Genomic DNA, 25,715 nt, shown 5'->3' on the forward strand with positions numbered 1-25,715 from the left:
TGTCCCTATCCCTGTTTCCTCCATCCCCACTGCCAGCTCCACTACAGGTGCATTGAAGCTGCTCATTCTGCATCCAGAGTCACTGAGGTGGAGCTGTGTTCTGCAGGAGAACTCTTCACCCACGGCCATTGACTTGGCACCCTGGTGCACAGGCCAGCACCCAAAGTCTCACAAGAGAAACTTGTGTCTTAGTTTGTATTTCCTGCCCCTTTCCTCTCTTCAAAGCAGTTGGTAGAGTCTGACAACTGATTTTCAAGACAGACCTGGGAATCTGTGGGTGGCTGCTCCATCCACTCCATTCCCTTGAGGGCTCAGCCCTCTCCTGTCAGGACCCCTGCTTCAGGGCCACCTCAGCCCTCCAGCATCAACCCCTCTGACACAGGCCATGAATCCCTTTCTAAGAGCCCTGCATGACTCCTGTCTGTGAGCCCTCTTGCCTGAATGGCCCAGGGTTTATGCCCGAGAGCATTCCTTTAGTCTTTTTATTAATTATTCACGCCCATGAGCATACATAATCTCTCAACTCTCTGAGTTTCTATTCCCTCGTTTGTAAACAGAACAGAACTAGCACCCTGGGGAAATTATAAAATGACACAATGTGACAAAAACAACATTTAAAGCCCAGCTCTATCATAGCAAGAGTGTGATTCAGTGATGGATTAGAATCAGGTGAGTGAGCAAGCTGAGAATCTTCTGGAAGAATACATGGAAGATGGGAAGCTCTCTGGCAAAATAAAGACCATGTTAGGTTCTCTACATCCCTCCCTGCCTGGAAATTCCCTACCTCAGGTGAAAAATGGACTTGGAAAGGGAACAATCCAAACGCCGCAGGAGTATTGAGGAAAGGAGAAGCAACCCTTTCCTACTCACGAAGTGTCTGGGGCTGGCATCAGCCTGGGGTCTGCAGAAATCCTGCCAACTGTCCCCACTAGGCTTAGAGAATTCTGCCGAATGTTGTGAGTCTATGAATGACAGCATTAGTGCCTGCTCACCAGGACGCTATGCCTCCAGGTTTCCTGGGCTGGACAGGTGGGGAAATATCACTGGGTAGGGAGCAGTGAGCCCATCTACAGCCTTGAGTGTTCAGAGGTCTCAAGGTCTCCATGCACACTTGGGTTTCAGAAATATCTAGGCCACTGAGAAAGGAAATGTAGGTCAGCACACCAAACACGGTATCACACGGTGGTGCTGTCAACCCTCCAACTTTCCCACGATACTGGAAGCCTGAGTAAAAGACACTCGTCTTCCTCCTCTCTTGCTTCTCTCCAGGTGCAGCCTACAGTCTGAATACATGATCTGTCCATAGAAAGATACAAACACCATATCACACAACTCTGGCCTCATTTCACAAGCTGGTTTTGTTGTGGTCTGTTCCCAGCAGATGCTGGGGTCTGTGGCCTGGTCAACTGTAACACCTGCATGTGGCTCACAGCATGAATGGTGGAGTTGCCCTGAGAGTCCTCCCTGATGAATGTCCTGGTGACCTTGGTGGACTCACACTGTGATGAGCACCTCATAGATTTTTCCTTCCTGGTTTTTGTCCAATTAACTTCATTTAATTCACCAAGGTGGCTGTTTCTATATGGAGGTTCCACCATATATTTCCCCATGTGTAGTCTAGAAGGACTGGAGACTCATAAACAGGCCCTTCATTCTGTGCAACTGAGGCAGGTCAGAGCCTCATTTACTGAGGGCTTTGTCCTGACACTTTTCTGTTACATGAAACTCTTGGACAGGCAGGTGAGCTGCTCAGACGCTGGCTCAACACTGTGGCTTCCCAGCTCACAGGCTGTTGGAGAGAACAATATTAGATGGGTCAGACAAGCTCAGAATCTCAATTTAGGGAGTTTGACTGAATTGGAATAAGTTCTGTGGTTGTGAGAAGACAGTTACAACATGCTATGCCAGAACCGCCAGAGAAGAAGCTGAATATAGGTGAGGAATTCTAATTATAGGCTATGAGTGAAGAAACCTTTCAATATTCAAGCAGATCATACAAAGATCTTTTTAAAAAAATTTATGGAAGAAGCATGCCAAGATCCAGCCTGGGCAAACCATGCTTGCAGAGAAAGTCGTTATCATACGAACATCTTCTTAGCTCCCACTAAGAGCAAAGGCAATGCTAACTTTCAAAAGTGTTTACTGTGAATGCTTCATATACATTGCCACTCGTTACAAGGATTAACTGTGGAGCAGAGACCCAAGGGTGCCTTGTAATGGAGCAACTTGGAAGTATATCTCATCTTTTGCATGTCAGGAAGTAGCCTCCAGGGAGAATGCTGAACACAGAGGCAGGCAGGGCCAGGAGAGGAGGCTCCGGGGAGGGGGGCTGTGTGCCTCCATTTTGCAACAATACAACATTCCAGTGGGCCTGTTGGATGTTAGGAAAGACAGGCAGGGAGCCTAGCAAGGCCAGGCAGTGTCCACTGGCCCTTCTAGAGATTGTCCCACAGAGGCACTGAGCTTGTGTGTCCCAGAGAAAGTCTTTGTCCTCTAACAAGTCAAGTGGCCTTTAATCATGGGCAGTGATCAGTGGGGGACTACTTCAGGTGGATGCAGGGAGTCCCAGCACACCATGAGCACTGGGCAGCACCAGCACTTGTGAAATGATTGCAAGGACTCTGCGAAAGAGGGGCCTTCCTTTTACATGGACTGAGTCATCAAAGTACAGGTTTTACTGTAACAAGCACTTTTCTGGAAAAATTCACAGTGAGGTGGGTTAAAACAAAATATGCACTTTGTTGCTAACTAAAACTGGAAATCTGTGGTTCTGAAAAACTTCACAAAAGATATTCAAGCAAAAAGGGTGCCGAATTTAATAAGCATTTAAAAATTATTAAATTATGGGGAGAACAAAGATGCACAAATCACATGTGCCATTTTATGATTTTAAACCATTTAAGTTCTCATTCATGCACATTCAAATCTAAAGGAGAAAAACACACACTTGTCCTGGTAGGAAATACTGAGCAGTAAAATCACTTGTCTGCCATTCAAAATGTCTTCTTAATTCTTCATACCCCATTTTCTAATGTTTTTGGAGCTCTGTCATCATAGGATTTCATTCACATGTTCAAATGCCAATGAGTCATCCTGGCATCCTTGAACTTGATGCTTGTACCTTGTGCCTGTGCTGTACAAGAGTGCAGAGAGGGAGTGAGAGGACTCGAGGTGCAACCAGAGATCCCAGAAAGCCTATGGCCCACCACAACACTGAGGGTAGATTTTTATTCCATTTGTAGTAGAGCTGGTAACTTAATATTTTGTTATTTTGTCTAAAATAAAGTTTGATGCTTAAAAGTGAAGTATCAGCATAATTTTCTGTTCTGAGTCATACTTGTCTGGTTTCAAGGAGAGCATCGTTTGTGGGGCATCCACTGCCCACTGCAGAGAAATACAGAGGTCACTTATTTTGTAAACTTCTGCCATAATCCCCACATAGATGCATCTGATTGCTCATACACACTTGGACTCCTGTGGCCTTCAGGTCCTTTTCCAGGCAGCTAATCATTTTTCTTCTGTGATAGCGAGGGGCATGGGTAGGAATTGTTCCTTTTCTGACCCCAGGTCGAGAATGCAGCTGCTTCCTTTAAGCGGGTGAAGTTCTGCCTTGAGAAGAACTGAATGGTCTGCAGCATCTTCCAGTTCCAAATCACCATTCCACGATGGATCAACTACTGAAAGTTCTTTAAAACTTTTATCAGAGAGTCTCTTTGTTAGTAGTGCAGGGTTTGGATGTTCTGATCAAATCTTCAAGGAAAGTATCGAGAACCCCTTAGAAATATCACAGATCTGATAAGAAAGTAAGGAGCCTCTCAGCCAACACCTAGAGCAGAGGAAGGAGACAGGGAGCCAGGGCACCGAAGGACCAGAGCTCCAGCAGCCCAGCATGTGTGTGGGCCTCTGTGGACTGAGGTCCAGGGTTTGCTCAAGGAGAGCTCACGTGGAGAATGCTCTGCCTTAATTGAGATCCCAGAGGGCAGCCACTCAAGATTCACACCTGTACCTCAGGGAGGTGGCTTCTTATCCCTTAGGTCAGATTTCCTCAGAAGCCAACTTTAGAGGCTTCAGGGATACAGAGCCAACAGGAGATGTCTATCTATTTGTCCATATGTTTGTCTTTCTGTCATCTGCCTCTATCTCTAGTATTTATTGTAAGAAATTGGCTTATGTGTTCATGAGGCCTAGAAGTCCTGTGGTGTGTCATCTGCAAGGGTGGTATCATTCAGTCTCAACCAGACAGCCTGGGAACTGGGGGCACTGGCTGTGTGAATCTTAACCTGAAGGCAGGTGAGGCTAGGAAGGCTGTCCCACTGAAGCACAAGGAAAAGAGGGATGGATTTCTCCTCCTCTGACTTTTGTCCTATTTAGACCCTCAACAGGTTAGATTATGCCCACCACATTGGAGAGAACAGACTAAACCTACTTATTTAAATGCTAATCTCAGCCAGGTACAACCTCCTAGACTCTCCCAGAGCCATGCTCAGCTGGACACCCAGGGCCAATTGGATCCACATAGAATGAGTTACCCAGAGGAGTATGGGAGTGGAGCCCACACCTGATGGCCACTCAGTACAGAGCTTGGGAATGCTGGCCTGCTTGGCTAAATGAGAACATCTGCAGCCCTTTCCAACTCCAGAGCTCCCTGTGTGGTTGGGTAAGGTCACTGGGTAACTCCATTGCAGGTCAGCTGTTCTCTCTGCCTGTATGGACAGACAGCCCTCTTCACTAAGCCTCCTGAATGCCAGACCCCAGGGCCTCCCAGTCTTTTTCTTAGGGATCCAAAGTCTGACAGAGAGTGGGGATGTGAGTCCCAGAAGAGAGGAGGTCCAGAGCTTGTGTTGATCAATCGTTACTGCTCAGGGACATGGCTCAGAGTAGGTGTGAATTAGATTCAGATTTCCACGGGGAGACCTTTCCTACCAGCACCTTCCATTCACCACTGCTTGAGGGTCATCTTCAGGGCTGCCCACTGTCCTGTGCTCAGTTCCCCAGAGACACTAGTACTCTTTCAGAGCCCCGGAGTCTCAGGGGCTTGCAGTGAGAAGCCACTTCCTGAATGGAGACCAGGAGGCTAGAGGACCCCAAGGACCATGACTGAACACAGATTTGATGGGAGTAGAAAGGAAAGGGAGGGGACCTGTACTGAGCAGCTGTGGCAAAGGTCCAGTTCCAAGGCCATATCATAGCTCCTGTGCACTCACCCTCCCCTTGCACCCAAGCTCACTCCAAGTGCAGACTAGCAGCTACTCCCTGGGCTAGCAGGGAGACATCCACGTCTACTGTGAGGGAAGAGGAGCCTCCCAGGATTGCAAATCCCTGTCTGGATATTTTTAAGAGCAACATGAAGAAACAAGTGAGAAAAAGAAAGAAAAAAATTCAAATTGAGAAGGAATTCAGGAGGCACAGTGAGGGAATACCTCTAGAAACAATGAGAAAGAAGACTATCTAGACCTATAAATAAACCCAGATATTGAATTTGTAATAGATTGTGCAAATTTTTTATTATATACAGAGTGATTACTACAAACTTAAATATATTACTGTAGTAATAGAGAGTTTTAAAGGATGACTAAGCATATTTGGAAAAGTAGAACTTTGAGAAAATAAAAAAAATTCATACAATCATAAATTCAATGCTCAGGCATAAGAAATACAGATGATGATAATGTGCTGTCAAGAGTCAGGTGTGGTGACGCATGCCTATAATCTTAGCAGTTCAGGAGGATAAGGCAGGAGGATGACAAGTTTGAGGCAGGCTCAGCAACTTAGTGAGAGCCTTTCTCAAAATAAACAATAAAAAGGGCTGGGGTGTAGCTCAGTGGTAGAATGCTTGCTCAGCAGGCTTGGGTTCAATCCCCAATACTGAAGAGAGAAAAAAAAAAGGAAAGAAAAGAATGTGCTGACAGAAAATAGTTTTGGGAGAAATGAAGAAGGCAAAACAGGAGACTGTCAAGATTCCTGTGTGTTAAGACACAGGAATGCCTACAATCGGAGTTTCAGAAAAAAAGGGGTGGAGCTAGAAATATTTGAAGAACCAGTACCAGTGGCCAGAATCTTGCAAATTAGATGAGCACTGTAAATGCACAGGTCTGGAAAACTCAGAAAGAATAGGTGTGAAGAAAACCATACCAAGACACAATTTTTCAAAGTGATAAAGAAAATAAACATTAAAATAGGTGGAAAAAGGGACCCATTACATAGGAAAAATGAAAACCACAATCGTAACTCAACCTCAGAAACTATGCAACCCCATAAAGAAAGGAAGGGGGCCTTTATAGTATTTCAGGGGGTTGCAGGGAGATCAATATAAAATTCATTGGCCAGAGAGACACAAAAAGAGAAACACAAAAGTAAAATAACAGTGAAATGAGAAACCCCACTGCCTGCAGGTCTACACTGCAAGGTACACTCAAGAGAGCTCTTTAGGCATAGGGAAATGACAGCAGGTGCAATTTATACACAAAAGACAAATAGCACCCCAAATAGTAAGCTGGAGGACATCCATACAACAGCAGGATGTTCAGCAATAAGGGAACAAAGCATGGATACATACACAATGCAGTTCAATCTCCAGAAAGACTTTCTGAATGGCACGTACTTATCCTGATGGATTCCTCTTATACAAAGCTGTAGAATAGGCAAAACTAGTGTATGATGAGAAGCATCAAACAATTTTTTTTTTGTTCCTGGAAGTGTGGGTACAAAGATTAACTAAAAACCAGTGATGCAGTCATGGTAAGGTTTTTATCTAAATACAGGTTTGGGTTCCAGAGGTGGACATATTTCTAAAAATTCAATGAACATAGATATTGTTTGTTCATTTCAGTAAATTTTATTCTTAAAGAAAACATATAAGCAAATATTGAACATTAGTTAATAATATGTGTGTTGATTACCTATGGTGAGGTCTGCTATCTGCAACTGACTTTGAAATGTATCAAGAAATGAGATGATTAATAGATTGATAGAGGGATAAGTAGTTGGATATATAGGAACTTGATGAAACTGTTATATATCAAGGCAGTATCTAAATGGAAGGTTACAGGAGTTCATCATAACTAATTTTTTAAAACTTATTTTATATTTGAAATTTTTATTGATAAAATTCTAAAGAACAATTAGCAAAAAAGGAAAAATGGTAAGACCTCAATCACAAATCACTTAGAAACTAATAGTAGAGACAGCTTCATCCCAATTATGAATTCTTATGTAGGGTTTCTTATGTGGGAACCACTTCTCATTATTTCTTATGAATCATAAGGTAGTAGATTGGTAAGTATAATAATATCACATTTAAGAACTTCTCTTTATCAAAAGAAAAATATCAACAGAGAAAAAAAAATCAACTACCCAGTACAAGATGAATCTCTAACATGGACGGTACATAAGGGTGTAGTTCCCAAGTCAGATCAAAATCCCTCCAGGTCAATATATAAAGAAAGTGAAGCAACACAACAGGAATAATTGAGCAAAATAGTTGATCTGAATTTTACCAAAAAGGCAATCTAAACAATGGTTGTCAGCATATGACTAATAAATATACATTGTCCCCCAAGGATAACATAAATACCCTAACATATCATATGAGTTCCAAAGTCTACTACATTGGGCTGTCCAATGTGGCCCAGTGAAACCACCTACCATTGTCCACGTTTGGTAAAATCACTCTGGAAAAATCTCATGTTACCTCTCAGACTTGTGCACCCTAGTGCCTTCCCTGAAGAAACCGCCAACCCATCGACCAACCCACCTGGAAACACACAAAAGCAAAATGCTGAGCAACAGAAGCAAAAGAAAACCAATGGGATAAGCCATGCCTAAAAAACCCTATGCTGAGTCGGGATGCATATCTCATCAGTACAGCCATGGAGAGAAAGAAGTGGTCCTCGCCGTGGTCACGGCCATGGTGCTCTCTTTGGGTCCTGGTGCCCCTGGGGTGGGGCAGGGTTCTATTTTCTGACATTAGTGCTCTTGAAATTTGCTGCTCGGTTTGTTAAAATATACAAATGTTTATAAACATGTTTAATTTACTTTTCCATATGCATATAATATATGTATAAAATAAATTATATATATAAATAGTGTTTTTATAATACAATGTTATTGATAATGATCAAAGTCCGTATTTTTTCATATGCATGAAAAAATGAAATTTTTCTTGAATAAAAACATGTCCCCTAACTTTGATGATCTCCCTAGTGACCTTTACCCACACACCTCCTTGTGAGCCTATTCCTTGGGATGCTGTGAAGCAGAGGAGGACAACCCAGAAAAGGGGACAGAAAGTTCAGAGCTACTCCTGGTCACTTGATGGTTTGTCCAAAGAGACACAATTGGGCCTAAATCCTGAGGTGTCCCTCCAACAGAGGTCAAAGTGCTACTTTAGCCCAGAGCTTCTGCATGAGCTAGAACAAGTAGGGTCCCCTCTAGCTCTGGATTCATGGTCCTCAACATATGAGAAGCTGGTAGATGCGGAGGATGTGTAGCCAGAGAGTAATATAATAATAAAATGATCATGATAATGGTACCAACAACAGGGAATCCTCAGGGACTCACCTGGCTGGTAGTGTTGAAGGTATTTCATATGTGTTGCTTCGCTGAATTCATATACCAGTTCTATGCAGTAGAGCTAATTATTTTTGTCACTTTACAGTTAGAAACCTTAGGCACAAATCTAGTAAGTTGCCCATGGTGACAGAGCACACAGGAGTCACAGCTGGAGTTTAGACGCAGCTGTTCGCCCTGGAACCACCCACCTTTGACCACAATGCAGTTTGGTAGAACATCAGTTTTTCTAAATAGCAACCCCTTTTTGAGTCTGTGTTAGTGTTACTTCTAATGCAACTTAGAGGATCCAGCAGTGCATGTGTTTCCTTAAGCCTTCAACAATGTTCCACATAAATTCTGTTCTCCAGAACCAGTAGGTAGCTGACGGATTAGCCAGAATGATGAATTAAGCGAAAATCAGGATGAGAGTTGTACTGAGGCAACTAAAATGAAATTCTGTACAACTTCACTGCCAAAGGATAGACGATTCCATAATTCTACAAACAATTGAATACGTTAATCTTAGGTTACACAGGAAAAGCTAAAATGTAGGGTTTAATATGTGAGCTACCTCCACTCCACTCCACATCAGCCTCAGAGGTTAAGAAAGATTTTGTGATTTTGCTTTTACTCGTCTCTATTTTTCACTGAAGAACACAAAGATTGTGTTTACCCAGCGTCACTTTAAGAGTTGCCAAAATGTTAATTAGCAGAGATTCTTCTTTTTTGCTGTTATCATTATTATAACAAACTTGGCTCCTGGCTCTGCATTTCCAGATATTAATGAAGCCAGCATGGCTGTTTCCAAACCCAAACATGAGAACAGGACTGTGCATGCTCCTCAGCGCGGTGGAAAACTCATGTCAGGATGTGAACGAGCTTCCAGCAAGGGGCTCTCCCAAGAGCTAGGGAGGCACACAGCCAAATTCTCCTTGTCTGAGGCATCTGCACTCCTGCATGCTGTCCTTAGGAAGTGCTAGGATTAGGAATTAACACTCCTTAAAGCCATTAGTCCCAAGTGCTCTCACTTGATGGCCCCTGATCCACAGCGGGGCTGAGACCTGAGTTTCTGTGACACACTGAACAGGACAAAAGGTCACACAACAAAGTGCTCCTCCTAGACACAGGCCCTGGGAAAGGAGCTCAACTTTGGGAATAGAGCAAGTCTTCCTATTGGCTCTTGGCCAGCAAAGAGCAGGAAGATGTAACTAGCAAGAACAAGGCCATCTGAATGGAAAGGTCAGAAATTGATAGTCACAAACAAGGAAGGTGAAAGGGACAGTCCTATTTGTGGAGTCCCAGTTCAGCAGGCTTCTGTTTTAACTTTTAATCCTTCTCCATGTTTTTGCAAGTGAGGAAACTAAAATTAAGCTTCATTCCCAGAGTGGAACTTTCATCAAGTGGTTGACCCACAATGGAACCCAACTGTCCTCTCACTTCACCTAATCTCTCTTGATCTGTTCCTTATCAACAAAGAGACTGACAATGCTACTCACCTCCCGTGGTGGTTTTTAGGAACTTAAAAACTAATGAAAATGTAGCCATGCCGCAGTCTGGCTGGGCACAATTCAGGGGCCACTTGTCAAAAGAAACTAACTTTATTTTTAGAACCACACAGGCCAAACAAAACAGCTCCTCAGGAAAAAACCCTCAGAGCCCAACTGCCACCACCGGCTTCCCGCAAGCCTCTCACCCCAACACCATCCTCTCCACCTCCCACAATCCTCCTGCTCTTAAGGCTGATTGGCTGGGTCGTGTGGGCGGAGCCAAAGAAGTCCCCCAATGAACAGCTCCGTGGTCTGAAAGGGCAGGGAAACAGCCCAATGAGCATCACCGCAGAGGAGCCAATCAGCTAGATGTTGCTGGGGCCGCTGTGAGCCAATCATCAGTCGGCAGCTGGAAGTTTGCTGGCAGCTGGAAGTTTGCTGGGGCCCCTTCCGCTGTGGCTCTCAACACAGCCCTTTGGAGAGGGCAGGGCACAGCAGGGACTGTGGAAGCTGAGGGCTGATTCTCTCTTCCTAAGGAAGCCTGTCCAGGACTGCTCCTCATGCTTTGCCTTCTGACCACATCAACCACACCTGCTCTGGCCCAGTCCTTTCCTTCCTGTCATCCAGGTCCCATTTCAACCACCATGTCTTCCTTAAACAGGGCCATGGTTTCCACCCTCCATCCCTCCATCCTCACCTTTCTCTGCATCCTGAAAACGCTCCTTCCTTGTTGGATCTTTGCTATCAACGTAAAATCAAATCGCAACATCTTTCATCTAACAAGCCAACAGACACCCAGTTGGACCCCTCCAGCCTCTGTCCCATTTGTGTGGCCCCCACCCCTGCCACAGAACTCCATGGAAGGGCTATTGGGTTGTGGGGTTTTGCTTCTCCTGCTTCCGAGATTGCGTTCCAGTCCTGGGTCTTCCCCTTCTCTCTAACCATGCTCTTCCCACCATGAGCCATTGTTAGATCCAGCAGATGAGGCTCCACCTTCATCTTCATCTTCTTGGCCCGGCAGCCTGAGAGGCACCTCCCTAGCACCCCTTGGCCCCACCTGGAGACACTCTCTTTACCCTTTTGTGGATACTGCATCTGCTGCTCTTCTCCTGCTGACCTGGCTCTTCAGCTTTCTCTGGCCTCAGGGTGCAGGTGCTCCGGTTTCTGATGGTTTTCTGTAGTGCCCACACCCGGGCTCACTGTATTCAAATGCCTTCTAAAATGGGATTGCTCCCAAGTACGCAGCCTTTCCTCAACTCCTGATGCAGATTTCCAAGGTACGCTGTCTCCCCTTAGATATCTTAAGTCCTTTCAAATCCAGATATTCAAATCCAGTCCAAACTCCCAAGTCTGGTCTCTGTGGTCTCCGCCTTTCAATAACTGACATGTCATTCTTCCAGTTGTCCCTCGAAAATCTGATGCTATCTCTAATTTTGTCCTTTTCTCCAAAGGTCAGGAGTGATCCCTCAGGAAATACTCTTGACGCATTTTTAAAATGCATCTGACCATGACCACTTCACCACCTTGAACGCAGCCACCCTGATCCAAACCACCAGCAACTTTCATCTGGGTATTGGATCGGATCCTAAGTGGTCTCTGTACTTTACCATCATCTCCTTTGAATTGATCAATCTGATAGTCGGAGATTCTCCTAAGACTGATCCTCTCCTCTGGCCTTCATCAGAGGGAGAGAAGGTGCACATTGGTTTTCAAAAAATTAAAATGTAATATTTTTAAAACTCACTATTATACTCATTATCTGCTGTGACAAATTATCATAAATTAAGCAGCTTAAAACAACATGTTATTTCTGTGGAATCTCAGCCTGGCTTAGCTGGATCCTTTATTTTTTTGTTTTCCTAAAAAAAAAATTATTTTTTTGTTGGTGCCCGTCAGTTACACAGAATAGTAGGTTTTGTTGTGGCACATTTGCACATATATAAAAACACAATTTGGTCAATTTCACTTCTAAATACTCCCCCCTCTCCCCTCTCTGCCATCCCTCATCCCATACCCAACTGGCCACCCTTCTTCTATGGTGTCCCTTTCTTCTCTGTTTATTTTTCCCCTCTAGTTCCCACATATGAGTCTTTACTCAAAATTATGGTCTTCAGTTCTGTTCATTTTCCTCCAGATGACATCATTTCACTCTTTTTTTAATGGATGAATAATACTCCATGGTGTATACATTTTCTTTATCCATTCTTCTGTTGACGGACACCTAGGTTGATTCCATAACTTGGCCCTTGTGACTAGTGCTGCTATAAGCAAGGGTGTGCATTATGTCTAACGGATGCTGCCTTTAGTTCCTTTGGATAAACACCAAGGAGTGGTGTCGCTGGACCACATGGTAGTTCTGATTCTAGATTTCTGAGGGAGCTCTGTCCTGTTCTCCAGAGTGGCTGCACTGGTTCACATTCCCCCAGCAGCGTGTGAGTTCCTTTGATCCCACATTTAGAAAGTGCAGGTTCTTCAGGGAGCTTCCCAGGACTCCTGTGGTCTGGCTCCGGATGCCAAGGAGATTCTCTTGTTCTCTGCTGCAGTGACACCTGCTCCTCTCCTCTTACTGGACACCCTCCGCCAGCTCCCAAGTCAAGGTGTTTGCCTTTCTCAGACGTCAACATGGCTCTTTCCTTTATCTTCTTCCATTTGTAATCAAATATCACCATTTTACCTTGGTGGTTCCCCCAAACTCACCTTTCCTCATTCACCAAATTTTAACTTTCAACCCCCCTGACTCACTCAGTGTCCCTTATCCCTCTTCCCTGTTTTTAACCTGTCAGCATGGCGCTCAGCATTACCTGCTGTGCATGCTCCTCACTTAGTGATTATCACTTTCCCCCACCAGGACCCAAACTCCATGAGGACTAGGATTTTAAACTAGTTTGTTTATTGCTTTATCTACCAGATCCAAGAATGTGGTGCAATAGAGCGTAATCAATAAATATTTTTCCTAAAGTCTTTTTCTAAGCTTTTCTTTACTTTTTCTCTTGTAAAGAGAAATGTAGCTTCTCACTTTGTAAACAGTGTTATGACACGAGTTTATCCTACCCTCATCCCCATGCTGCAGAATGTTGTAGATAAATCAATCTTGACTTCCTTCACGTGATACACCATGAAGGGACTGACATGCTCCAGCTCAGTCAGTCCTCAGGCCTCTCCTCCTTCTGTGCTGCTGCAGAATCCAATGCAAATGTCAGTGATGCTAACTTTGGCTTTATGAAATTTGTAGAAAATCCCCCTAAAGTTTTTGCCCCTTGGCTGGTGATAAGAAAAGAAATGAGTTCTGCAGGTATGCAGAAGTTGCTTCATTTCTTTCTTTTCTCAGCATTTGTGGATGATTCACTGAAGGTGACTGAGCACTCTGCTCTGAGTGACACACTGGATGAGAACAACATGGGGCACATAGGAGCCATTCTTCAGAGTGCTAGTGTCTCTGGCCCTCAGATACCTTCACAGGCTGAATGTCGTGGTAGCATCGTTTTTATTCATGATCATATTCAAAATGACTATCACCAAAGTGTTTGGATTTTCAAGTTGATTTGGCATTAAACCTATTGAAAATACCATTTGAAAATTTTTCCTAGAGCTAAGGAACAGCCTGTTAAGTTTGCATAGAACCAGGAAATGCAAATGAACAAATGAACTGAGCTGAGAGTCAAGATGAGGGAGGAAGCGGTGAATCTGTAGGATGTGGGTGCAGTGCCCACTCGAGCAACAGGGGACTGGTTCCTTCTGTGTGTATTTCCATCCCTTTCACATTTTCTCAGACGTTTCTGTCTACTACTACTCAAGTCCTTCCCAGTCATCCTCTAACTCTGATTATAGGATATTTTCTAGAAATTGTATAGTAGACGTGGATGCTAACTGGAGGTTCCCAGTATTTTTAGGCAGATACCCGTTGCTCCCATTTTGGACCCAAGTCTTTGACCTCCCTCTAATTGCATGGATTGTTCCTCTCCCCGCCTGCCTTCCCTGTACCATTGTCTTAGAGGCCAGTGCACTGCAGCTGTCTCATTTATACAATTCAGCAAATGTTCGGAGAGAGAATTGTGAACAGAACTGTTCCCGACTATAAATAGAAGCAAGTGGCATTGTGTGTTTCTGGGTAATTTCATCTCTGGGTTCCATTCAGACAGTCTTACAAATGCTTTTGTCTCAGAAGCAGCTTGGTTCCTCCCTCTACTGCCCTTTCTCACTTAAATGTATGTGATATTTAAACTTAGCCAACTCTTTAATTTAAATTTTCTGATTACAGTTCTTCATATTCTCCACTGTTATTGTATGCACACCTCCTCTTTTTACTCTCTATAGAAGAGAACTGAAGAACTTGGACACTGACAGGCAGTAAATCACAAGTGTAGTCTTGAAGGCCAAGATGCCATCTTACTCATTTTTATGAATCCCATTCCCTTGTAAGAGTATGTGGATTGTAAGATACAATATGAGTTTCATTGTGATATTTTAAAATCCTACCACACTTGCCAAGTGTAAGCAGAATACAGCCTACCACCTCCTTTTTTCTAGGTTGTTTACCTACGTTAGTCAGTTTTCTGTTGCTCTAAGAAAATACCTGAGATAAGCAACTTATAAAGAAAAAAAAGGATTATTTTTGTCCAGAGGTTTTGTGGATTTCAATCCATGGTAGGGTGGACCCATTGCTTTTGTGCCTGTGGTGAGGCAAGAGTACACAGTGGAGCAAAGCTGATCACCCCAGGGTTGGGAAAAGAGAAGAAAAAGGAGGGAGCTGGTGTCCCACTATTCCCTTTGAAGGCACACCCTGATGTCTGGAAGACTTCCCCCTAAACCGCACTCCTGAAGTTTCTACCACCTCCCAATAGTGCCAATCTGCAGTCCAAGCCTGTAACGTGGGACATCCATGGACATTGAGATCCAAACCTTAGCACCACCTCTCAGGTGTCACTTTTAAGACTTCAAGTTCATAGCCTAACCCTGTAATCACAACACACTTTCCTCCTTATGTTATCACAGCCAAGTTAATGCCATGTGCATTGACTGAAATATTTACCTTATAGGGTTTTAAAAAATAAAGTGCTAATCAGTCAAATAGTAATGACCAGCACCTAGCTTCTAACCAAAATCATCCTCCAGTGGTAGTAATGGGACCTTACATGTATCATCTCCTGTAATCCTGAAGAAAGTTCAATGCTAAAGCTATTATGAGCACTCTCTTACAGATGAAGTTAGGGGTTTCTAGTGAACTGAATGACTTGCCAAACATCACTAAAGATGCCAACAAACAGAAAATAATTCTCAATTAGGCATCACTGGGTACAAAGCCTGCTGTCTTCATTCTAAAGTGGTTCTCCAAATGACACTGTGCTAAGGTGTACACCCTGGAGGGACATCTTAGGCTGGATAAAGTGCATCCAGATCCCAAGCTGGAGAGAGCAATTCAAATCAGTCATTTACATTTTGAAAATATGTATAGGATACTATGTTTCCCAAGGGAATTTTTAGATGATCATGACTTGGTTGGTCCCTTTCCACATGAAGTTAAATAAACGAAGCAAGTGCAAACAGGGTGTAGGCAGATTGTGGCATGTTTGATTAAGATGTTTGCAACTGGAGGAATCCTGTGGAAGGAGAGCGCATGTCCTGCCGGGAGTGCTCCTGGGAGTGGGGGAAACTTGCCCCTAGTAGCACAATGTCACACTAACTGGACAGAACTCCAACCAAGAAGAGGAGCAAGGAGAGAGAAGGAACATTCTAGACACAAAGAAAGAAGAAGAAGTGAGATGCCAAAATGAGGAATTCACAGACTCTCAAAGCAGACATGGGTCAAGGAACCAGGAGAGCCAGAGCCTGCTTCAAAGAGAAAATGATATTGGATAAAGTTATTTTTAAAATTGCGGACTTGAAGAGAAGCAGCAGGTGCAATCCAAGCCAGCAGCGTGTGCTGAGAGTGGGTGGTGACGGAGCCCAAGGGTCAGACCAGAGGACCTTGGGCACAAAGAAGCAGGAAGGTGGGTTTGGAAGACCCACAACACGAGTGTGAGATGCTGTCTGTTAATGCCAGTGTTGATGTGGATCAACTTCATTCCACGGCAATTGTACGGAAGCCCCACCTAGCCGGCCACACCAGGATCATGGCACCAGCAGTAACCATGGCGCAGCTGTTAGGTGGACAGACAGAAGGATCTAGAACCAGGAGGCGGGGAAGCTCCTTGAGGGAAGGACACAGGTTCATCCTTTCATCCAGCATTTCCCCACCCTCTGCAACCAATAGGGACTGCCTCACCTGGTACAGTCCCTTTGAACTCACTGTTCCTGATTCCGTGTCCACCTGCTCAGGAGTACTAGTCCATCACAGCTGCAGCAAGCAGGGGTCACAGGATTTGAAAATGAGTTTGCAACTCTGAGAGCAGAAAGACCCTTTCAGTCCCAATTCACAGAGGTATCTGGGTTTTGACATTATTAGGTAATGTGTTACGCCCCAAGAAACATGGTGTATTCTGTTTTATCTCTATTGCAGATGGGAGCTCAATGAACATCTTTAATGGTCATTGCTGCAGGAAACCTGGGTTCCTTTATTAATTTATGTTATGATTCAAGCTTGCTGCAAAGTTATAGGTGCATGAAGATCCTATGTACCACCCACTCCAGATCTCATATAATATAGACCACAGCCACAACATCTTCATATGGTGTGTCAATCAGTTACTAAAAGTTGATTTGATAACTACATTGAGTAGAGCATAGTGCAAGTGACGGTGAGGAACAGGGAGAAGAACATGATGCAGATTCCCCCCCCACAACAAAACTTTGAACAAATGCAACAAGGGGAGATGCTGCACCTTTGTGTTTAAAATGGTACCAATTTCCCAGTATGGGCACACCCTGAACCCCGGCTAATCAGGGGGCTGGGGCAGGAAGATCAGCCTGTGCAGCTTAGCAACACCCTGTTTCAAAATATAATAAAAAGAACTCGGGGTGTAGCTCAGTGGTAGAGCACCCCTGGGTTCAGTCTCCAGTAACACAAAACAAACAAATGGTACTAATCACTTTTATCTAAGGGATATGTTAAATTTGGGGATTTGGTAAGTTCTTTCCTTCTTTCCTTTTGGATTGTTGAGAGTCTAAAGTTATTAGCACAACTTTTAAAATGTTCTAGGCAAATGTTTTACCTAATGAGCTACTTTACCAAATGTTTTACCTAATGAGAAAAAAATTCTTTTTCTTCATTTACTGAGGAGAAAACAATTTAAAAAGGATTGTTTTTTCTTTTCTCAGAATACTGAGTCTTTTCTCTTTACTTCCTAATTCTCAGTAAGTTGGAGAATGCTAGCTAGTACATTTCCTCCTTCTCTAGATATTTTCCTCTTTAAGGTGCAGTGGTTGATGTGCCCTGGCCTTCTGGGTCCAGGTCAACACTCCACAGACACACGTAACAAGGAGGAACTGGACCGCTGCTTCCCTAGTGGACATGCGCACCTAGTTGGGTGTGCTGCCAAAGGCCAGGATTTTTGTCCCTTCTGCCGAACCCCATTGCTAATGCTAAGCATTTTTTCTAAGTTCACTAAAGACAGTAATAAAGAAATTTAAAAAAAAAAAAAAAAACCTCATTCTGAGCCCTTGAAGAAGCACTGGTTCGCTGGCAGTATTTCTGACCCATAAAGCTCCATGGCACTAACGTAACTTGTGACAAGGAAGTGTGGGCTGCAGGGCGGTGCTGGCAGAAGTCCTTATGTAAGCTCACACCAGGACCCCTCTCCATCGCGGGAAGGGTTTCCTCTGGTGTTTAGTGTTAGGAATTCCATTAAGTCAATCTAGACTCGTGCACGTTAATGAAACTCATAAGAGAACCATGTTGAATACTCCAAGTTGCCACGAGAAAGAAAACCTTTGTTCAGCTTCTTATTCCTCTCCCCACTGGGCAAAGAAAAGACCTTTACAGGATACCAAAGAGCCCTGAGGTGTTTGGTGGTGTGGAATATTCCTAATGGGTATTGACATCACCAAATTTTCTCTTGTCTTTCTATATCCAATGCATTCTTTCTCACCACTGCCATGTTTTAATTAAAACTCTATTTTTTTTTCTTTTTGGTTCCAGGGATTGAACTCAGGGGCACTCAACCTCTGAGCCACATCCCCAACCTGACTTTTGTATTTTATTAGAGACAGGGCCTCACTGAATTACTTAGTGCCTTGCTGTGGCTGAGGCTGGAGGCTGGCTTTGAACTTGTGATCCTCCTGTCTTAGCCTCCTGAGCTACTGGGATTATAGGCGTGCACCTCCGCAGAGGCCTTTCAAACTTTCAAGGAGCCTCATGTCATCTTTATCTGCTGACCTGGATTTTCACCTCAGGTTTCAACATCCTCTCTTCTTGTGATCTTCATTTGTTCACAGGTTTGGTTGTCTTTATTCTCCAGAGGTATCTCTCTCCAGCTGATTCTTTCGCTTCTGCTCTTCCTCCATGAATGTTCGTCTGGACGACTTCTTGCTCCAGTTCAGTTTGGTTTCCTAGTTGATATTTGGATCACTCTGAGCATGTCTGTCTGAACCAGGTGTCCATAGCACAGTTAATTCCCCATTGTTCACAGAACATCACGAGGAGTGTTTTTCCTATAGGTCTACAAGACGGTTAGGTTCCCCCTTGTGGCAGTCATCATGGATTTCTAGAACACATACGCCATGAGGACAGAGACGGTGGTGTGCTGGCAAATGTTAGAGAGCTGACTATGGAAAGTCATGCCATGATTATCTTTGGTTACTTCTGTGATTTCATGGCCAATTTCAATCTACAAATGTGGTATGATTGAATGCAGAGAAGAGATTTATAAAATTGGCCAGTGAAACAGCTTCAGTACATCTTGCCTATATGTCTAGTGGCTTGTACATACTTGGCACATGTTAGATCCTCAAAATCCATTGCTTGCTATTGTATAAGCTCATTTCCTATCACTGTAACAAAATGCCTGAGAGCAGCTACTTTATAAAGAACAGAGGTTTATTTGGTCAACAGTTTCAGAAGCTGAAAGTCCAACATTGACATCATTCTTGGTTCAGCCCCTGGTGAGGGCCCCCTTTATCATGTCAAAGCATGGTAGATGGCAACATGGTGGGACCGTGTGTAAGAGGGAGAGATTAACCGATGATACAGGGAGCCAAAGACAAGGGAAGGTCCACTCTTGCTCTTTTTTATAACTGATTCACTCCATGAAATCAGTTTAATCTCTGCTGAGAACAGTGTCCCCAGGACCTAATGCCCTCCACCTAAGAATTCCACCACTTCCAAATCACCATCCTGGATACCCTACAAACTACTGACAAGGATGTAGAATATGTGGAACCTCACATTTTTTTTTGATAGAAATGCAAAATTGAATCACCCCGTTTAAAATTTCTGACAAAGATAAACATACACTTATCACTGTGACCCGTCCATCTAACTCCTAGATATGCACATCAGACAAATGAAAACATCCCTATAAAAACCTGCATATGGAAGCTTATGGAAGGCTTATCCATAGTCACCCCAAACAGGATAAAGCCCAAATATCTTCAGTTTGTGATTGCATAAACAAAGGGATGTATCCACACCAGCAAATATGACTCAGTGAAGAAATGGATCCCGATGAGCTCCCCAGCGAATGCACCAAGTGCACAGGCAGAGCAAACCAGCGTCGGAAAACCCTTTGTGCTCTATGACGCCGTCCACATGTCTGTCTGCAAAAGCCAGGAGCACAGGGGCAGGGAACAATGCTGTGGTGTCCAGGGAGTGGAATGTGGGCCGTAAAGGGACACAGGAGAATATGTTGGGTAATGGGAGTTTCCTATAAATTGCTTGTACATTTGTTAATAGAAGTGTACCCTCAGAGCGGTGAGTTTTACTGGATGTAAATTATCTGTCAGTAAGACTGGGTAAAACCTGTTTATTAATCCATCATACAATCGATAAATCAGGAAAGTAAGGAGTAACTACCAGCCACATGATTTTTATTTGTGTCAAGGATATTAAATGAAATGCCAATATGATCAAGGATGTGAAAACATCCCCATATAGATCAACTTTAGATGGTGGTACTTTGAATTATCTTGATGTAGTAAAGTGACTGCAGAACAAAGATCCAAGCAGAGGTGGCAGGTGAAACTTTGCTGGTAAATTGCCCAAATAATGGAATGAGCTTTTGTTGGCTGCAATTCATGGACACACTTAGCAGCAAACCACCATCAAACTCAGGGCTCTGTAGCCCTGACACCGAGGTCCTTTGTTTCCTTCGAGGGGCGTGGGGTAGGAGTCTGAGGTCCAGTCCTTAGGAGGAAGCTCAGTGATTGACCAGTAAACACAGTGACAGGCCACCTGGTGGATGGGTAAGTGCATCTTTTACACATATATCAAAAACTGTCTCTGTGCCCTTTGTTAGAGGCTGTAGAGAAAAAAAAAATTTAAAAGTTCCAGAAGAACATAATTGGCTTCTCTCTCCTAGAGTCCCTCTGCAGTCACACCAGGGGCCTTGCCTCCAGCAACACCGTCACGCCAGCAGGAGCACCGCTGAGTGGATTTCCTCTGGCATAGGAGATCTGAAGCCTTTGAATTTCCCTTTTCTATTGAAATAAAATCCTGGGTGCTTTCTGCTTCAGACAGAAATGACCAGTTAAATGTAGAAAATATTTTTTCCATTGACCTTTCTGACACACTGACGGTGGGCAGCCCTCTCTGCCTTTCTCCCTCTGCATTTTGCCGTTCTGGGTTTTACCAACAGCTGTTCAGTGAATTGGTCAGATTATGACGTATCCACATAGCAAGGTTTTTTTTTTTTTTAATGTTCTTTCCACTAGCACGAAAACAAACTTAGAACCACAAATTAGAGTCCCACGAAATGCTTTAAGAAATTTTTGCTGTAGGTAGTATGAAAAGTATACACATTTGTTCACATAAACATATGGCTCAGAAAAGATGGGTCACGTCACTTCAAGACACAGATTTTGCATTAGGCCTCTCTTGACGGGAATGAAAGGGTCACAACTGTGTGCACTGTCTTGCCAGAGTGGCTGCCGGGTCCCATGATGTTCCTCTCTGTCCCCAGGTGCATGGTAGCATTCTTTCTTTCTTTGCTCCAAGTGTATATCTGCTCTATCAAAGGGACTGAGTCATTCCGGCTTTTTCTCTTCTTGTCAACAATGATTATAGTATGACAAAACCACCTAAGTATTTGAAGGAATTTTTGGCTTTAAGATATAAATGTAAGTTGTACAAATAAATACCACCTTTAAAAGAGAAAAAAAAGATGAAAAAAAAAACCCTCTTAAACCACTGGCAAAATGTTTGTTGTTTCTTTCCTAAATTCATGTAAAATTCTCCTGCAACCAAGTACCCAGGCATTAAATATACCTCTGAGTGAGTTTTCTGTGCATTCCTGCAAATGCCTGACGAGAAAGATGTAAACCAGTGTTTGTTCCAGAAGGTTCTTCACGCCCACTTTTTGCTCAATTCCACTTCCCAGACATCACTGCTGTCCTATGGCCACCCTTCGCCACACCCTTCATGCTATGAGTCCATAAGTAGGCACTGTTTGTACCTGAATTCTTCCATTCTCAGGTTTCCAGGGTCAGCCTTGCTGTTGGGCACCTCAATAGCTCACTTGGTTCTTCGGCTACGTAGACTATTCCAGAGTGTTTTTCTATTTGAATACTGGTGACCGTTCGAGTCGTGTCCCATTTGTGATTTTGAGAACAAAGCTGCTGTTGTGGGTATGTGTTGTGACTTTTTCTGGGTGGGGGTCCTGTGGAGTGACACCGTCACACAGGTGGTAGAGTGGCCTCCTGTGTGACAGTGTCGCTCCCTAGGAAGCTGCTCCACCCCTCGCCCTGGGCTGCTTGGGGCACTCTCCCAGCAGCAATCCTAGTGCACTTTCTTCTTGATGCTTATAAAATCTTATTTGCTCCCTGGGAGGCTCAGTGATATCTCCATGTGGTTTTGATTTGCATTTCTTGGATGATTTACAAATTGGGGATTGCTTTTTCTGGTTCTAACATCCCATATTTCTCTTGTGAAGCATCTGCTCAGGGGTTTGACCCTGCCAAAGATGGGATTGCATGTCCTCTTATTTACCAGAGCTGCTTCCCCTTCAATCCTCAATTCAAGGCATGTGTAGGTGCGTGTCTGCTGGATACCTGCTTCTGCCCTGTGGCTTGCCTTGTACAGACGGTCAGGTCACATGCATGTGTGCATTGTGCTATGCTTAATTCATGCTGCACATACCTGTCTCCCTAAACATTTGTCATTTCTTTATGGTGAAAACATCTTGCTTTTTGAAATGTATAGTACATTACTGTTATCTACAGGTGCCCACCTGAGCGCCTGATTTCTGACCCACCAGAAATCCTTGCTCCTATCAGACTGTACAGCTCAGTACCTATCAACCACCTTTCCTCGTCTCTCCCTCCCCCTCCTCTTCCCAGCTTCTCTAATACCTTTCTACCCTCAACTTCTGTATCAACTTTCTTGGATTCCATCTACAAACAAGAACATATGGTACTGGGCTTCGTCTGGCTTATTTCACTGACCCAGTGTTCTGTCCTGGTGCTAAAAAAAAAAAAAAAAAAAAAGAAAAGAAAAAGAAAAAATCCTTTTTATAGCTGAATACTATTCCATAGTTTTGAATAAGACACCCAAAGTGCAGGAAACAAAAGCAAAAAGAGACAAATGGAATTGCATGCAAGTACAAGCGGCTGCACAGCAAAGGAAACAACAGGGTGAAAAAGACTCTAGGAAAGGAGAAAACATAGGCAAGTTGTATTTTTAAAATATCTGGAAATTATATTTAGAATATTCTCTCAAGTTCAGGGCACGATGGCTTCAGAGAGAAGTACAAAGATGTGTCTGTACCCTGAGCCCAAAGGTGTGCTGTATATCCAAAAAGTCACCGAAGGGGAGAGGAAGCCAGAGAGAGGGGGGACACGAGAGGCCACGGCCAGTAGGACATGCCGTCAGCCATTATCGTCCTCATGCTGAGACTGGAGTGACGTTAATAATTGTCCTTGTTTGTAGCTATCAACTTGAGCAAAACTCCTGGAAAGCAGCTTTTATATTTCAATGCAGAAATGGAAAGAATTAAAATTAGGTAAGGACCATAGTTTCTCCTCATAATATATAGTTATATTCAAATACTTATTTGATGTTTTTTTATTTTTTTTGCAGGGGAAAAGTTTTCTTTTTCTTATTTTTTCTTCATGTGCTGTGTTCATAGTTTCCAGCTTTTCAGGTTCTTTGCCTCACGACTAGAATGAGGGGGAACTGGGCCGCCTTAGGCCTCTGCAGAGAAGCCCTTCTCAGAAGTTTTGCTGTGTCCACTGAGCTCTGGAGCCTTGGCTTGCAGCACTGTTCAGGGACCCAAGGAAGGATCATGAACTCTCTCAGCATTTCAGTCTGTCTTACAGGTAAATGTCTTTGAAACCACATCCAGTGTGTATGTGTGGGTGTTGCGAGGGGCAAAGTCGTGACGTATTCAGTCAAGGGAGAGAAATAAAGAATGTCCACGAGCTTCTGCCCTTTTCAATGCTTTGTTCACTCAGATCACTCAACACTATTTCACTCTATAGATTTTTAATCAAGAAAACGACAATCCTTAATGCTGGGCACTGCCACAGACATAAGCAATTCACAGTAAACGATTCTAGACACACACACAGTTGTGACAGGCTCATGACAGACATTTCCTCTTCGGGCCAAGTTCTTTATGTCCAGCAGATGCCCACTCACTCAGATGGTGGCAATCAAGGCTGGAACCAAGGCAGGCTTCTCCTGGCGTGGAGTGGACAGCCGATTGAGGAGAGGGTCCTAGGGAGAAGTTGCAGCTCTCACCAGGGTCCGGATGAGGCGGTAGGTGTACCTGGTGAGACTGCAGGTTTCAAACTGGAGTTTTTTAAATGGAGTTGCTCAGGCTCAGGCTGAAGGCTGTCCTCACAGTGGGTGTCTTCCTTCCAGGTGAGTAAAGCCGACAGTGGAAGGTCAAGGTGCAGCCTCTGCCTCTGCAGGACATCCATTCCTATCTCTTGATTCCAGCAGACAGGCAAATTAAACAGGTTGCAGATTCCCACCCTGGTGACTGCAGCTGCACACGGTGCTAGATGCTAGCAACAGAAGACTCCACCGGAGGGACGGATGGACACTCATCCCTTGTAATCTGTCTCAGAAGGGAAGTCCCCTTCACAGAGCCTTCGGCAGCTTGCCAGTATCATTGAAGTGGGAAAGTCATCTCAGGTGATTTACGGTGCACACCTGCCCCAACCTGGATAAAGACTGCAGCTGACAGCACCCCAGACCACATGTGATTTAAAGAGCCAGCCACAAGGTGTCCACCAACCCCAGCACAGTGCCTCAACTCCTGTTTCTGTTTCAATTGTCAAAATTCAACACCATGTCTATTCCTAGCCCAATTGTGCAGGTTTAGTTCCTTAGCATTCTTTTTTTTTAAATTTTTAATTAAAATTTCCAACTTTATTGAAATGCGATTTACGGGCAATAAACTCTGGCCTTTAAAATGCACAATTTGATATAAGTCCACCATTGTGGACTTACATCATTTTCTTCTTGGGAAAGTTTTAGGTACCCAATCCAATTTCCTTAATAGATAATAGATACGGGGCTCTTCAAATATGTTTCATTTCAAGCTTGTTTTTTTTTTCTTTTTGGAAACCTTTATTTTTTATGTAACTTGTGTCTCCAAAGTTTGTAAATTCATGGGCATAATATTGCTTGCAATATTCCGTATTATCCTTTACAAGAATGCAAGGCAGTTGCTCATCATCCTAGTTCACTCCTGATGTGGAATTTTGTTCTTTATTTTTTCTTAATCAATGCAACTATGGATCGACTAATTTTGTTCCTTTCCTAAAAACAAAACAAAATACCTTTTGGTGTTAGTTTTCTTTGTTTCCTGGTTCTTCTTTTGTTGATTCCTACTCCTATCTTTCTATCCCCTTTCTCCAGATTGTTTTACATTTGCTTTATTCTTTTTGGTCTAGCTTACTAGGGTGGAATCTTAGATACTTGAATTTATGTTTTTCTTCTTTCAAAAAATTTTGTTAAGTCATAAATTTCCTGTAAGTCCTACTTCAACTGCATCCCAACATTTTTGATATACTTTATTTTACCTGTGATTCAGTCCAAAACATTTAAAAAATTTTCCTATTATACTTTGTCTTTGATTGCTGGATTTTTGTTTTTTAATTTGCAAATCCTTGAGATTGCTATTTTTCTTACTGTTATTTATATTTCACTTAATTCTTTGTAGCATCAATATCAATCATCAGATTTGCTTTATGGCTACGCATATAGACCAACATGGTAAGCATACTGTATATTCTTCAAAATAAAATTATGTGCATTTTTAAGTTGCTAATTTGTATAATAATATCATTCTATAAATATTGGTGAGCTTATGAAACCTCTGCATTCTTTTATCTGGCTTAGAGAAGCATAAAGTATACTTAACAGGCTTACAGATATTACAATATATAATAACTCTCATAAAAAGCATAATGATAAGTTTTCCAAGGGAAAAATATTGGATTTGCTCCTTCTGTTCAATTATCTCATCCTCTAAATCCTTAAGCACAGTTTTGCAAAACACTGCAATTCACATTATAGTTAACACAAACCTAAGGATTTGCTTCAGTTCCTGTCTGCTGGCAAAGCCAAGTGGATACTGG

General features: G+C 43.3%; 1 long non-coding RNA gene across 1 annotated transcript in view; it reads left to right on the top strand.

The window, feature by feature from the left end:
* LOC120887616 (uncharacterized) overlaps window positions 1-25,400 on the top strand; it is a 297,980-nt gene extending 272,580 nt beyond the window's left edge. Inside the window, exons 5-7 of the long non-coding RNA XR_013426640.1 lie at window positions 23,053-23,125; window positions 23,252-23,441; window positions 23,989-25,400. This is a non-coding gene — a long non-coding RNA (uncharacterized LOC120887616). The remainder of the gene's footprint in view (window positions 1-23,052; window positions 23,126-23,251; window positions 23,442-23,988) is intronic.
* Window positions 25,401-25,715: the final 315 nt, after the last annotated feature.

The sequence above is a fragment of the Ictidomys tridecemlineatus genome, chromosome 10, assembly GCF_052094955.1.
Source record: "Ictidomys tridecemlineatus isolate mIctTri1 chromosome 10, mIctTri1.hap1, whole genome shotgun sequence".
Lineage (NCBI taxonomy): Eukaryota > Metazoa > Chordata > Mammalia > Rodentia > Sciuridae > Ictidomys > Ictidomys tridecemlineatus.